This window comes from Rhea pennata, chromosome 7 (assembly GCF_028389875.1).
Source record: "Rhea pennata isolate bPtePen1 chromosome 7, bPtePen1.pri, whole genome shotgun sequence".
NCBI lineage: Eukaryota > Metazoa > Chordata > Aves > Rheiformes > Rheidae > Rhea > Rhea pennata.
In genome coordinates this window covers 12,341,635-12,355,865 of record NC_084669.1, presented here as the reverse complement: position 1 = coordinate 12,355,865, position 14,231 = coordinate 12,341,635, and the positions used below count along the sequence as shown (strand labels likewise).

Here is a 14,231-nt window from a genome sequence, read left to right as displayed (position 1 = left end):
CTATTAATGTTCATTAGGAAAAAGGGTTCTTAGGCCTTTCTTACCTCCACCATCTACAACGGCTCTCTTCAGCTACAAAGGAAACTGTTTTAGCAAGTGAAAAGGCTGGGACAAGTTCTACATCTTTCACTTCTCAGGCAAGCCTCAATACTTTGGTTTCTCATCTTGATGGTTATAATGAATCACAGGGTTTTTTTCCCCCCTCACATATAAAAACCTTCGTAATTAACTGGTGTTGATTTGGATTTCCAATATCAAAGCACATAATGGCACAGAAGATGAGTTTCCTCTTTGTCATGCAAACGTAGCAGGCTCCTGCTGGCTTCAGATGATAGAAAGTTTGCATTCATCCCTGGGGGTTGTGTCCTAAATCATAATCTTTTACTTACCTCTTCCAATGGCCAAAAGAAGAAAAAAAGATAGGTAGGGGTTTTAGTTTATCCCTAGGGAAATTTCAAACCCTTCTATAAAATCCTTTTTATTTTTACTTTTATATACTTTTTATTTTCCCCATAATATATGAAATAGTATCTAGAAGGGCATGACAAATCTGTTCTTGCAGTTAATTCAGTCCTCAGTTCAGAAAGTTTTATTTTTCCAGGTTTATGAGACTTTGAAAAAGAAGAGAAGAAGAAGAAAAAAAAAAAAAAAAAAAAGAGAGAGCCTGATTCACATCTAAACCAACCTTCTAGAACTGGCAAAAGCAAACAAAAAGAGCATTAAAAGGGCAGACAGATGGGTGTAAAGGACTCGGCATTTCCAGCAATTGGTAGCCTTGTTCTAGTGGAGATATTTAAAAAAGCAGCAGTTTTCCAAATCTGCAGATAGCTAGGAACCTTAAGATAGTAATAGGTATGCAACCAACCAAAAACATACATGCAACTCTTGCCTAAGTACTGGGACCTTCCCTGCACCAGAGGACAAAGATTTATCTCATGTAGTTCCTTCTCAACAATGAAGCTGTCAGCAGCTGTCAATAGGCTTGGTTCATTTATCTCCCATCTACTGGATAAAAAAGGATAGCTTTGAATAACTGTAGAAAGATGTAATGCTTTGTTAAATTCCATTAAAGGAAGAATATGGGCCCAAGAAAAGCACTGTCTGTATTTCTAGTTATTTGAGATGTCTCAGAGTTTTGTAGGTGACCAAAAATTAATTCTTGGTCTTAACCACGCATATCTCTAGACCCACCTTTGTGTGACCAACCGCAAGGTTATTTGGTGCCAGCTGATAACTGAAAGCCTTAACTGTTATCCACCTTGGGGACGAACATATGGAAATTGTTCTGTACAAAAACGTCAGTCCACTAACTTGCCAAAAAATTAGGAGTTGAGCTGAACACAGATCATTAGCATCAAATAAGACACACAATAGAGACCACTTTATATGAAAACAGAAAGCAAAAGGAACCAGAAGTGGCTATATAGCCAGACAAGGAAATAGCAGCAGGAATTATCCCACCTTATACAGAACATGGCTATTTTCTTAGCAAGTCAAATTCTCTAATGTAACAGACAGTTATGCAAACTGATAACACACTGGATTTTTCAGAATCTTTCATGATCGTGGTAATTCAGAAACCTTTGGCAAGCTTACCAATATCTAGTTCATAGCTGACCATTTATAGCATAATCCATCTTAAAACAGACTTGCATTCTTCGATAAATATCAAAACAATACATACTATTATCCGTAAGTGCTGAGGGTTTGGCAAAATATTGAACGTATAATATTGAGACAGCCTCAAAGATCCCAAACACAAAGAGATGGCAAAAAGTAAACATTTGAACACAGTTTTCAAAATCCTAATTCTTCACAAAACGTTTTGATAGATGTCTGACTAGGGCTCCAAAGAGAGGTCCTCTAAACAGAAAAACACCCTCCAAACCCAGTCAGCAGTCTCTCCTACCCTCACACATTCTAATCGAAAAAAGAAATAGAAGCTAGTGGAAAGACTTAATAAGTATCAAAACACATTATAATTTTACAGCAAGAATTTTAACTGAAACCACACAGTGTTGCTACCAATAATGCAGTATTAACAGTGTTTGTTCCTAGCAGTTTGTGGTACAAGAAATGACAGCACTGAGGTCCTATACACTTGACACAAACACAGCCTTCTACCATATTCCCCTCCACGTTCAGAGCACAATAATTAAGTCTCAGCAAGACCCACATCACATTTGCCCCGCAATTGCTGACAAATCTGTCACAGAATAATTGGAGCATACTAGCAGGAAGAAGAAAACAAGAGAAGGAAGAAAGCAAGCCATGCCATCATGTGAAATATATCTACTATTTCACAAGGATTTTTTTCTTATATCCTGATTACAAGTTGTTTTTTTTTTTTTTAACCTAAAAAAGCTTCATTAAAATTATGGTTTTTCCCCAAAGCATATACATTCACTTTGCAATTTACACTTTGTTATCTTTAGCAAAGTTTCAGTAGTAAAGAAAAGGAGACAAAAGCCCAGCAAGTTTTACCTGGCAAACAGCCAGAGCTCCAACTGCAGCAAGCACTATGGGAATAAAAGTAATAAATTTTAATTGGTGCCCAAGGGGAAAGGTCGGTGTCCTTGGCACAATGGGAGTCTTTCACAGTAACTGATTGAACGCACCCATGAGAGCTTGCAAATGTCAATAACCCACTTGAAATGGTGGCAAAAAGCAAAGTCCTGGTTCTCATGGAAGACTTTTACTGGTGGAAGTACTAGAGAGGGTGGTAGACCACTTCAACAAGGAACATAACTCGGAACGTAGCTCTCTGCTCCAAGGTTTGAAGTGTCAGACACGGTTCAAAAGGTGCAAGAGAAAAAATATTTATGTTTTCTCAAGATAAAGTAAATGCTGAAGCTCACACCGGTGTCAGGTACATAATGGCCTAGGGCAGCAGATGGATTGTGAACGTTGCCCATGGCTACATTGGTGGATTGAATGCTTTTTCTCTGATTTAAGCTTAAGACTTCTACCTCTTTGCAGCGGCCTAGCACCTCTCTTTTCTCAAGTGGTCTTTGGATGATGTTTCCTTCTTTCCTTTTGGTTATTTGTGGTGAAGGGGGAGGAGTTTTTGTTTTTTTTTTTTTTTTTTTTTTTGGTAATAAAAATGAAGTATAGAAGCTTGCATTGATAGTAGACAATTTGGAATTCTATGTCCGAAAGGAAGAGTATAAAAAGAGATCAGATCCAGCCAAAATCCTATGTTCAATTTCTATCTTTACAGCTGATGATTTTCTAATCTTAGCAATACATACACTTGTTCTCATTTATAAACTCGAAGTGACAGTATTTCCCAATCTCTCAAGCATCTATCAACACAAAATCTGTAAGTGACTGAAGATCTCAAGAAGTAGGCAGAGAAACTGTTGTACTTTCTTCCCTAACAGATGCTATTTGGCTGCCGCTGGTTCACCTCCAAGTGTTCTTTATGGGAGTTTCACAAGATTACTTTAGAGGCAGGGCATATGGATACAGTTTGTATTTCTTCCCTAAATGCCAAAAACTAAGCACAGACTGCTGTTCTTCAGGCTTATACACTATCATATTTGTTATTTATCATTAACAGTAGCAGTAAATGGGAGATTAATTTGTGCACCAGCAACTTAAAGAAACAGGTGCTTTTCAAATATAGAGCAAAATTTTGACCTCCAAAGACGTTAACTTCTAAATAGGATAGAAGAGGATTGACGCAGAAGGATGAGTTATAATAATAAGATATTAAGTTTTCAGGACTGCATAATATCCATAAACAGCTGTAAACTCATTGTCATGCTTCAAGTCTATTATTAAAGAATTTTCTCCAGCAAACCGGCTTCAATAGAAAGCTATGTCCATAGTAAATAACATGCTTAAGGCATGAAGTTCACAGAAAGCACTGAACAATACAGCAGTCAGACAAGGAGAATACGGTGCGCTCATAGTTAAATCCTACCTTCCTCTAGAACGTATTCTGGATGCAAAGGCAAAACAACATTCAAACTTCATAAAATTTGCAGTGCAAGGGACCTCTAAAACACAGAAAGGTGATTTCTTATCTGGTCTGCTTTGGACACATCTCTTAATTCTGGAGCAAGATATACAACCAGAAATGAGGCAGTTTCTGTTAACTAGTTTTATGGAGAATGCATTCCTCTGTCTGCTGTCTATCCATATCTTTGGTCTGCTTGTACTCAGCTGAATATTGTTCGTGTATCTAAACTGTAAATTTGAAAGAACTTACTCATAAGCTACTCATCATTCAAGAGAAGAAGGAAAAACCTGAGAACTGCCTGCACACAGGGAGTTTGAGATACAAGGACCAAATTAATGTTTATTCCCATGTTCCTTAGTGCATATTCCTGAAGATTTTCCTCCCAAGGGACTAAGGAGTAAACCTTCTTTTTGCATTCTAGATTGATTAAATAATTTAAGATAACTGAGCAAACTACTTACACAATATTTCTCTTCTTTTCCTTAATGATTTTTTTTTGTCTACTGAACTCCTTTCCAGCTCTCATTATTTCCATTTGTTTCATTCCCTCCTTTGATGAAGAAAAAACCCACCCCATGTGTACACAGAAACATACAAAGGCCTAAATACATATGCATAGAGGAAAATTCACAATATTCTCCTATATTTTAAACTGCTCAGGGTAGATTTTTAACAGCCAAAAGCTCAAAATGATTAAAAATGTACTTAAATAGCATTATTAAATTTTATAGATTTCAGTGGGATTTACCTTGATAAATCTTAAAGGCTTTAAAGGTTGAAACATTTCAACACAAAATGATTTTAACTTTTCACCACAAAAACATTTTTCAGTTAATGTTAATCTCTTCAAGAGAGAAGAGCCTTGGATGACCTGAGCAGAAAAAAAAAATAGGTTTGAATATGAATAAATGCTTTCAATAAATGCTTTCCTGTCTCTAGGCAGGAAAATCCATTATTCATAATGTTCTATATACACAATACAACATATATAAATTTCATTTTTTTTAACAAATATTTTAAACTTTTCTTGTCTTTTGGCAAACCAGCTCCAGTCTAACTACACTGACAGTTTAAGAAATAGTACCAAAACAATGTGTTGGCTCTCAAACTTATGGGTACAGCTGGCCATTTGCAAAATTTACTACCAAATATTTTTCCCAAATCCTCACACGTAGTGAAGATTACAGAGAATTGGAAAATGTAGACAAAACCACCGCGAAGATAAAAATATGCTGCCACGAACATTTACCACAGACTCATTGCACTCCTGTGTCGATGGAAAAACATTTAAGAAACATTGATCCACAGTATTAGAGTACACGGCAAGGACACCTCTGGTAACCTGTAGGAACCTGATTTGCACTTCTCACTTAACATCAGTTTGACTACACCACCCTCAACTCTAGTCTGTTGGACTGGATGTGATATAATCTCTAAGATTACCAGTGCTTCCAATCAGCTATAGCAGTGTCTCCTCCAAGGAAAACTTCACATAGCACATTCTCTGGGTCTGTCTGCATTTGTAGGAGATCCGCACCTGAGCAACATTCAAGTCCAGGCACACCAAGAAGCATCTGTTCCCAGGCCTTCCCTCCCGATCTTTCTCTGTCTTTATTCTCCCAGACATAGGCATTGTATTCTTCCTGCTTCCCAAGTTTTATGCCATTGCTAAATGTTTTTATTTCTTTTTTGGTACTAAGGAGAAAGAGGTGGAAAGGTGGGAATCAAAGTTCTCTAAGCTCCTGGCACGTATCTTCTCTTGCCAAAGGGGATTTCACCTGTTCCAGATTATTTTGAAAACCTCTGGGAAATAAAAAAGTAAGAAAATTGAAGGGCATATAACAGATTACCTTGCAGAAAGTTTAACCGTCCAGTTTGTAGAAAAGAGCTTCCCTATGGAAATAGGTCAGAATGGAAATAACACATTTGAAACCCTCCTCAGTTTGGGTGAATCCTAGATCTAAAACTGAATTCCATGGCTAATACTTCCTTATCATTACTTTCAACATTTAGTGTGTGTCCTTGGAGACTTCTGTGATATACAAAGGGATATTGTAGTAGTACTTTGAGTGGGAAAATGTCAAAACTGCCACTATTTTTGATAGCTTTACAAGAGCAGGAGCAAAATAAATGGGCTTTGATTTCCCTTCATATCCAAGAAGAGATATGGATGTAGAATAATGGCAAGGGCTTTGAGTTTAATGGCTATTGTGAGGGCTGTCATATACTATAGGCATGAATCAAAGTTCAGTAGTGAATGCTTCCAGACACGCATCAAAAGTCAGAGTATTCACTTTGAAAGATAGGACTCTGCCTTCACTTTGTTAACACGGCTCAAGTTGCTTGTTAATTATTGGTTTCCCATGAGCTCTGTATTAAAGTCTAACAATACAGGGCCAACTCTTCAGTCACTGACACTTTACAAAGCTTCAGAGAGTGAAACTCTACCATATTTGCAGCTGCTTCAGATCACATCTGAAAGGTATGAGCAGCAATTTACCTTTTAAAACTGAGAATAAAAAAATTTGGCTTTACCTCATTTTCATAAATGTTTTCAACTTTCATAGTTCCTGCTTTAACAACAACTATCTTCAATATTTAAAAAATATGTATCAAAAGACATGCACACAATTCATTAAGGAGGGATGGAGAATCTGAAAAAATCAATCTTCTGAGGTGGAAAACAAACCTATTCTCAGTCTGTAGTGAGCCTCTGGTACACAAGTAGAAACATTATTTTTGAGTATAAAGACATTCCAAGTAGAAGTGAAAATTGTACTATACGCACTATCAGACAGGTATAAGACTGTCTGGTGACTACTGAGTTTGAGTTTCCACAAAAACATCTTATTTGGATTAGTTTCACTGAAAATAACAGTATTAAGGCAGCTTGTAGCCACAACAGATTTACTCCATTACACTTTTCAGAAATGTAGAAGATGAAAAACTTCTTAATTTGGGAATTAAACATTTTCCTGCACATAGTGACCTGCTACGTTTCTACAGTATTAGTTTGTTAGAAACCAAATGTACTGTCCCTACAGTCCATGATCATAATTCTGACCCCAATAAGGTCAGGACTCCAGCTCTTCTCTTAAAAAGGAGATGAAATCTTAAGCCAAAATTGTCTGAATTAAAGAGGTTTAGACAGTTGTCCTTGGAGATAAGATCAAGTGAGGAAGAATCCTGATGTTGGAGAAAATCACTGGAAAAGAAATATATATTCCTATCTACCCCAAACAGACAATCAGATCAGCAGAATGATAAAAACAATCAAGCCCTCCACTGACACCTTCCCTCCAAAATGTTCTCTGAAGGAAAGGAAGAGGCTATCAAAAATCATTATCCATGGTCATAACCTAGGAAACATTTAAGTAAATTCATGGGGCTTCTTCACGTATGTTTCTGTTTTGTGAGGTTTATGCTACACAGAATTTTTCATTTGATGTAGCTTCTGTTTCAATCTGCAAAGCTTTTCAGCACAAGGTAGCTCCTCCCCTTTAAAAAGTAAGAAAAGGCCTTCTTAAACACCTCCTTGAAATCTCCTGGGCACTAAGTCATTAAAAAAAAAAAAATGTTTCCATCTGTGAGAAAATGCATTTTAGGTCTCTTACAACCTTCTCTTTGAAGGCTGCACTCATAGCCTGCAGCTAACAAGGAGCTTTCCTTCCAAATTAAAAGAGTAGAGCACTGGAATAATTGATTTTATCATTGCAAGAGCAGACTGCAAGAGTAGGCTATTGGCATGAGTTGGGCAACTGGCATGACTGATTGACCATAGACCCTAGGTCTGTCAGTCTTTGTACTAAGATTTATTAAGGTCTACAAGGAGACCACCACTGGAAAGAATTGGTTTTGCTTGAATGCAGGATCCAGAGCCGCCATCACATCAGACTTCTGAAAGCTTCCATGGTGAAGGTCAGAGGTAAAGCTTTTAAGTAGCAATCCCAATCTACTTTCAGTAACTGAGGGTAACAGCTTCTGAAGAAATATTAGAGTCACATGGAGTTGTTCATCTCTCATAGACAAAGATGCTTCCCCCAAATCTCAGGGGAGCAGAACTAAGCTGAATACAGAAGGCCAATATAAAGCATGTAGGCTGGGGTTTGATCCTTTATACAGCTGTGCAGTTTATGTTCCAAAATCAGAACTTCTCTAAAGCAAATGAGCCACAGGAAACAAATTAGCACTGAAATGTTCCCATACAAGTTAATACAGGTTAATTTTGTGCTGTCTTGATTGAAAGATAAAAACATTTACTTTTTTTTCCCCCCTGTTTTTCCTGCTAGAAAGAAGGCTGGGCCCCCATTCCTTTCATTTAAAACTCATTAATATAAACGAATTTGAAGTAGTTAGGGATCTAGCCAGCATCAAAACCCATGCAATTATATTTACAATAAATACCCGTTATCTTGGAGCTACATACACAGCAGGACAGCGCTTAACATGCTGTGATAAAGGTGTTAATCGCAACCATTAAATATAAAAAAAGAGGACAGCATCTGTAATTCATTCATCTTCAGGGAGAGAGAAAAAGAGGACACTGTACTGAGTAGCAATTAAAATCCAAACAGCTGGAGGAATAAAGGGAAAATTCAAGGCAGGCCTGCAGAAAGAAATGGCTAGAAAAACAAAACAAAACAAAAAAAAAACACACAAATTCAAACCCACAGGAAATAAAATCTGATGAGATGCACCAGTCCTATTAATAGCATAAAAGTGGCTAGCATATACTATCATCTAGCATTTTATTAACTAACTGGAGATGCACAGATACAAGGGTTTCTGAAAGTACAAAGAAGGAAGGGGCTGCAGAAATTGTCTCTTTGTAAGAACCGTGTGCTCTGCACAAGGATACAGTGTCTAGAAGAGCCTGCATGGTTTTTCTGAGTCAAAAAAGAAAGCAAAAAAAAAAAAAAAAAGAACCCTCTAGCTAACCAATTGTAAAATCCCCACCACCACCACCACCCACTTTTCACTTCCATAGGTCTATGATTTTCTGTGCAATGCTAAAGAGGAACCTATCTGAAAGGATTTTAGGAAGATTTGAACAAGTGTGCGCGTGCAACACAAAAGATGTGTGTGCAAGTTTGCATGAAACTGAATGCCAAAATATTGCAAAAGAAGGGGTTTTCAAGATCTTGACTGGGCTCTCTTTTTTATTTTAGTGTTTTAACCTAACACTGCCTTTTTCCCACTCTTTCTTCAGGTGGACACCTTTAAATCATTTTACTTCCCCTCACAAAAGACTGTATGCACTAACAAATAACCAGTGCTGACACACATAAGCCCAGGGATCTATTGCACATCAGGGATTTTCTCTTATGGAGACCAGTAGACAAAAACTCAAACAGGCTCTATGTCTTTAGAAAGATCTGTGTGTTCAGGTGTTTTTTTTCCTCTAGTCTCTGTCATCAGTCATACAGCCCGATAGTACAATAATTTAGTGAGATGACAGAATACTAAAAAACAGGTCTTCCACATCCCTTATTATCAGTGTTTATACATGGCTATAACACTATATTACCATTTTCTGTAATTTCCTGAAGAAAAGCTGTAATTCAGAACAATATCAAGCAACAGGAATAGATCAGCAGTTTAAACTGTTAATAATGGCACTCTGATCTTTATTTCCATAACATGTTTTTGTAACACAACATTACTCCTAACGCCTGGATAAAGGATTTAGTTTAGCTGAGTAAAGAGACAAGAATATGGAAGTTCTTAGAAGAAAATTGTCATTCATAGACAGTAGGAAGCGCTGCAAATTCTGTATACTTACATTTTTTTTTCTAGAAAGAATAAATAAATCGTAGCAAATAAATTATTTAACACACGTTGCTGTTAGTTCTTTTCCAAAAAGTGAATATCATCAGAAATTCATGAACAAATATATTAATTATTTGAATAAATCCAATTATATGCATTCTACAGTTCATTGTTCCAACTGCACTGCTTTGCAAGGAAGAGACAAGATTACGCACAGGGTATACTTGGTTTTCTCACTGGAAGCAATCAGTCTTGACTGAAGCAAAGCTCAAGTGTTACATTCTGTTTCAATGGGATGATTCCTAAAAAGTTAAGCACGTGCTAAAAGGATTTGTTTTTCATTAAGCAGCAGCTACAAGTGCTTACAGTTAATGTATGCTGACCCCATTACTGAAACAAGGTCTCTTGTCCAATAACTTTAAGATAAGAAACACACCATTTCTTTTCCATTATTGGAGGAGCTTTTGTTTCTCTGCTAAGAAAAACATAGTGGAAGGAGAATATTGACAACTGAGGGTGTAGCCAGAGAAAAAACAACAAGCATTTAGGGAAAACGCTGTTGGCATTTGCTCAGTATTAACAGTAGCAGTGCAAAAACCCTTCTCACACTGAATGCAAGGTTTATAAAATTCATAGATTTTAGAGGAGTAGACACTTGGGGGGAGGGAGGATGGAAGCCTGTTCCCCGTCTGGCCCCCGTCTGGCCCCAAATTTTCTACTTTTAGAATAACCAGCACTTCTCACAGTGTGTGTGGGGGGGGCGGGGTGTGAACGGGGACACAAGCTTTTGAGATCCAGAGGTTTTTTACTAAAATATTCTTGGTGGCAAAATTTGTAAATATTTTTCCCTTCTGCTTTCCATTCCACAGCAGATATTATAAAGACCTCAAGTTTCTAGTATTTTTGCTTTCCCTAGGATTTTTTTTTTTTTTTTTTTTTTTAATCACAGAAACACCACACAGCTCAACACTCATCCCCATGCTCTCTCAACCATGGGGGACTAGCTGTAGGCTTAAAAAAGTTAAATATATTTTGGAAGAACGGCCAAATATTATACTGAAACATACAGCGTAAACACGGCCTCCAAGTGTTCTCCTTGATGGCCTAATTTTGCTCCTGCTGAAATAAGTTTTGGAAAATTCAATCTTAGACCTTTACTAAGGTCCTTTCATGCCAGGTGCTGCAGTTTTCCTCTGGCATGGTCCCATACTGACTGCGGGCCAACTTTAGTGAAGTCTACTGCCAGAACAGGCAGTTCCACACCTGAAAGATTTTTCCTTTTGTCTGTTTGTTCTTTTGAGTTGGAAAGCGATTAGTTTGCAGGCAGATTAGTCCCTGATCCAGCTCACCAGATGGCTACCCAAACAATAGCAGCAATACAACAGAGGGAACGAGAAGGTGCAGCCTGCAGTGGTGGAGGATTTTCAGAGCCACCTTGCACTTAAGTTGGCTCAACTTATTTGCAAAACTCGTAGCTTCCACTTAGGTTTCTCTGTGCCACAATAGCTAAGGGTTCATACAGATTCTGCCCAGCTAAAATCCTTCTCTAAGATGACAACAGCGTTTCTCTAGAGAATAGTATTATTATTCTCCAACAAATATCAGGCATGATTATAAAGTAAACCCTTCGCACTGCAATCTGTGCCACAAAATGAGTCTTTCAGACCTCAAATCTGAAGGACATTTGAGTGATCTGTTAATTTCATTCTTTCACTTCTAGTGAAAAGCTTCATATCTTCTTTATGTGCCAGCTGCAGTTTCCACCATTTCTCCATTTACACTCAAGACCCTTCATCATACCATCAGTTCTGCTTTCTACTTGTTTGGCAACTGAATCCAAGCAATACTATAACTCTTAATTGGGAGATGTGAGATGAGGATTGTCCAGAAGTGGTTTAATTCTCCAGTAATTTTCAGGCTGACATCAGGCTTTGGAATAAAAAGCATTAGTTCATTTTGGTATTATACTTACAGTTTCTCAGGGTCTCTGCTGTAAGTTCTCTTTACTATGAATAAGTGATTGTGGTTTGGACTAAGAACTAGTTCGTGTCTTGAACACAGTGGGGAGGGTAATGGTACAAGATTGTCATGGTTCTCCAGACCCTCATTCCAGATCTTGCCTTCCTTACACACACACACATCAAAATAGGAGATCTGGATATTCAAGGGGTAGAGTTTGGGGTATAGATTATCTTATAAAAGGTAGAATATCCTCCAATAACTGTAACATGAGATAAACAGCCCTGGTATTGTGATATGCACAGCAATATAGCTCCCTCCACCAGGAAAACGGAGCCTTTATATTGGGAAGAACTGTGCACTGTCATTCTATTATGTTCCCTCCCAAAGCATGGCAAACTGGACATCATGTAATAAAGACATCTTCAAATTCCCTGGGCATTTGTGCAAATCCTGCCCTGAGACTGCATGACAGAAGCTACTACAGGCAGATGTAGCCATGGATGGAAAAGCACTATATGGTCTTCAGCTGTATAAGTCTCCTGTTATTGCACATTCTTTTTTTTTTCCCCCTCAAATATACTGTTTAAAGTTCAAAGAAAGTCTGAGCTCTAGGAATGCAGTTAAGTGTGTCCTCTCTCTACATAGAAAATACATATTTTGACACAAAAATGAATTGTGACAGGAAGCAGTGGTGATCAAATACATTGCAATAACAACTTTATGGATTTTCTGACCATTGCAGAGATCTTTATTGTCCTGTTCTGAAAACAGATTTTCAAAAGGCAAAGGAAAGCCTCATACCTTGAGCTAAGTTTTCCTCATGCTTACATTTAGAAATAAAATCTCTATTTTAAATAGCTGAGGTCACTTCTTTGCTTTCTTAATCCTTTTATCAGAGAAGTCATCCATAAACCTTTTCTAAAGCCTTATATTCAGTCTATAGAACTTTTACAGGATTTTGACCCTTCAGAGGTAACTTAAGTTTGCAGAAAGGCATGCAGCAACAAATTAGGTCTAGACAGTTTGCTGGAAACAATGTGTTTTGAATTGTAGGTATAGGAAATCATCAAAGGTACCCTTTGAGACAGTTTCTTCTTGTTGTAGGTTTTTGTTCAGTGAGGAAAGAAAGGGGAAAGGTTGTTTTTAAGTTGTTACTTTGGGAAAATGGAGCTATAAGTAACAAGAATTACATCCCAGAGGTGCTTAGCAAATACATAAGATAGCAAACAAAGATAGAGTTAGTTTTCTTAATGGTTAAAAGTGAAAAATGGATTTATCTTCATTAACTAAGGTGTGCTACAAGGAGGATATGATAGCTAGAAATATCTCTTTGAGGAAAAATTCCAGAAAATTCTTTAACTTGCTTCTCATTTTTCTATTTCTGTTGCCCTATGACTTGCTCTAATACCATCAAGTGACTAGTGAAAAAACAAATGCAGCAAAACAACAAGCTGTTAATTGGGGACCAAAAGCCTGACTTTCATCAGGAGACTTGAGCACTCTATCTTTTTTATTTTTATTTTTTTTTAATAATCAAAACTTCATTTACCTCTTCATACCTCAGCCTTTTTTCAGGCTTGCATAATCATAGCAATTTAGGCAGGTATGAGGAATCAATCAGCTGCCAAAATAGTGGCAGTCAATCTTTTTTTTTTTTTTTTTTTTTCTGATGCTCTTCCAGCAAAAACCAAATTCATCAAAAATAGGGAATTACTGTAATACCGTAACTACAAGCCATTAAATCATAATATGACTAAGGGAGCATTTGATACGTGTCTTGTTAGGACTATATGAAGCAGCTGCCTGTTGCTGCAAGGAGGTGGAATACACAATGCCAAAAGTCACTCTGGTTTTACGTTCCAGTGTTTGCAGATTATCAGGAGAAGGAAAAAGAGTCCTTGAATATCAGCAAAAGGTTCCTTGGCTATGAACACAACATTGCTTGCAGACTCAGGGAGGAATCAGCTATATCCTGCCACCCGTCTAAACCTCAGCTGGTGGTATTGACTTCCTTTACAGACAATTGGGAAAGAAGTAGGTGACATTAAGACATGGTTTTTCTCATCCTAAAGTCAACTTCTTAATAGGTCTAATGATTCATGCCAAGTGCTCATTTCTTTTGTTAATTAAACATGAACTACAACGCAATGAAAATAAAGCTAAGCATTGCCGTCTCTGATTAGGACAGGTCTTTTTTCTTTCACAGTCTGTCTTAAAGAATACTTAAGTGTTTTAGTGTAATGAAAACAGCATCAATAGTAACCTCAGTTGTCCAGATAGAGTCTCCTTTGGAGGTCAGTCTTCACTAGCACTACTAAGGCAAGTCAGTTCTGCCTGGAACAGTCAAACATCTACCCTCTGCGACAGAAACAGAAAGGCAACTAATCTAGCCAGGTTCACATGCCCCCAGTAGAGGAAAGAGTTGGACCTGGGCCTTCCACATGCTGAGCAGGCACTGTAACCTCACAACTAATGAGTCAAGAGGAGAAGGATGTCACCACAGCTTTATTTAATCTTGCTTTGATTTTTTCCT

General features: G+C 37.5%; 1 protein-coding gene across 2 annotated transcripts in view; it reads right to left on the bottom strand.

Moving 5' to 3' along the window:
• The window catches only part of LOC134143099 (VPS10 domain-containing receptor SorCS1-like), a 300,888-nt gene that overhangs the window by 152,533 nt on the left and 134,124 nt on the right, over nucleotides 1-14,231 (bottom strand). The window lies entirely within an intron of this gene.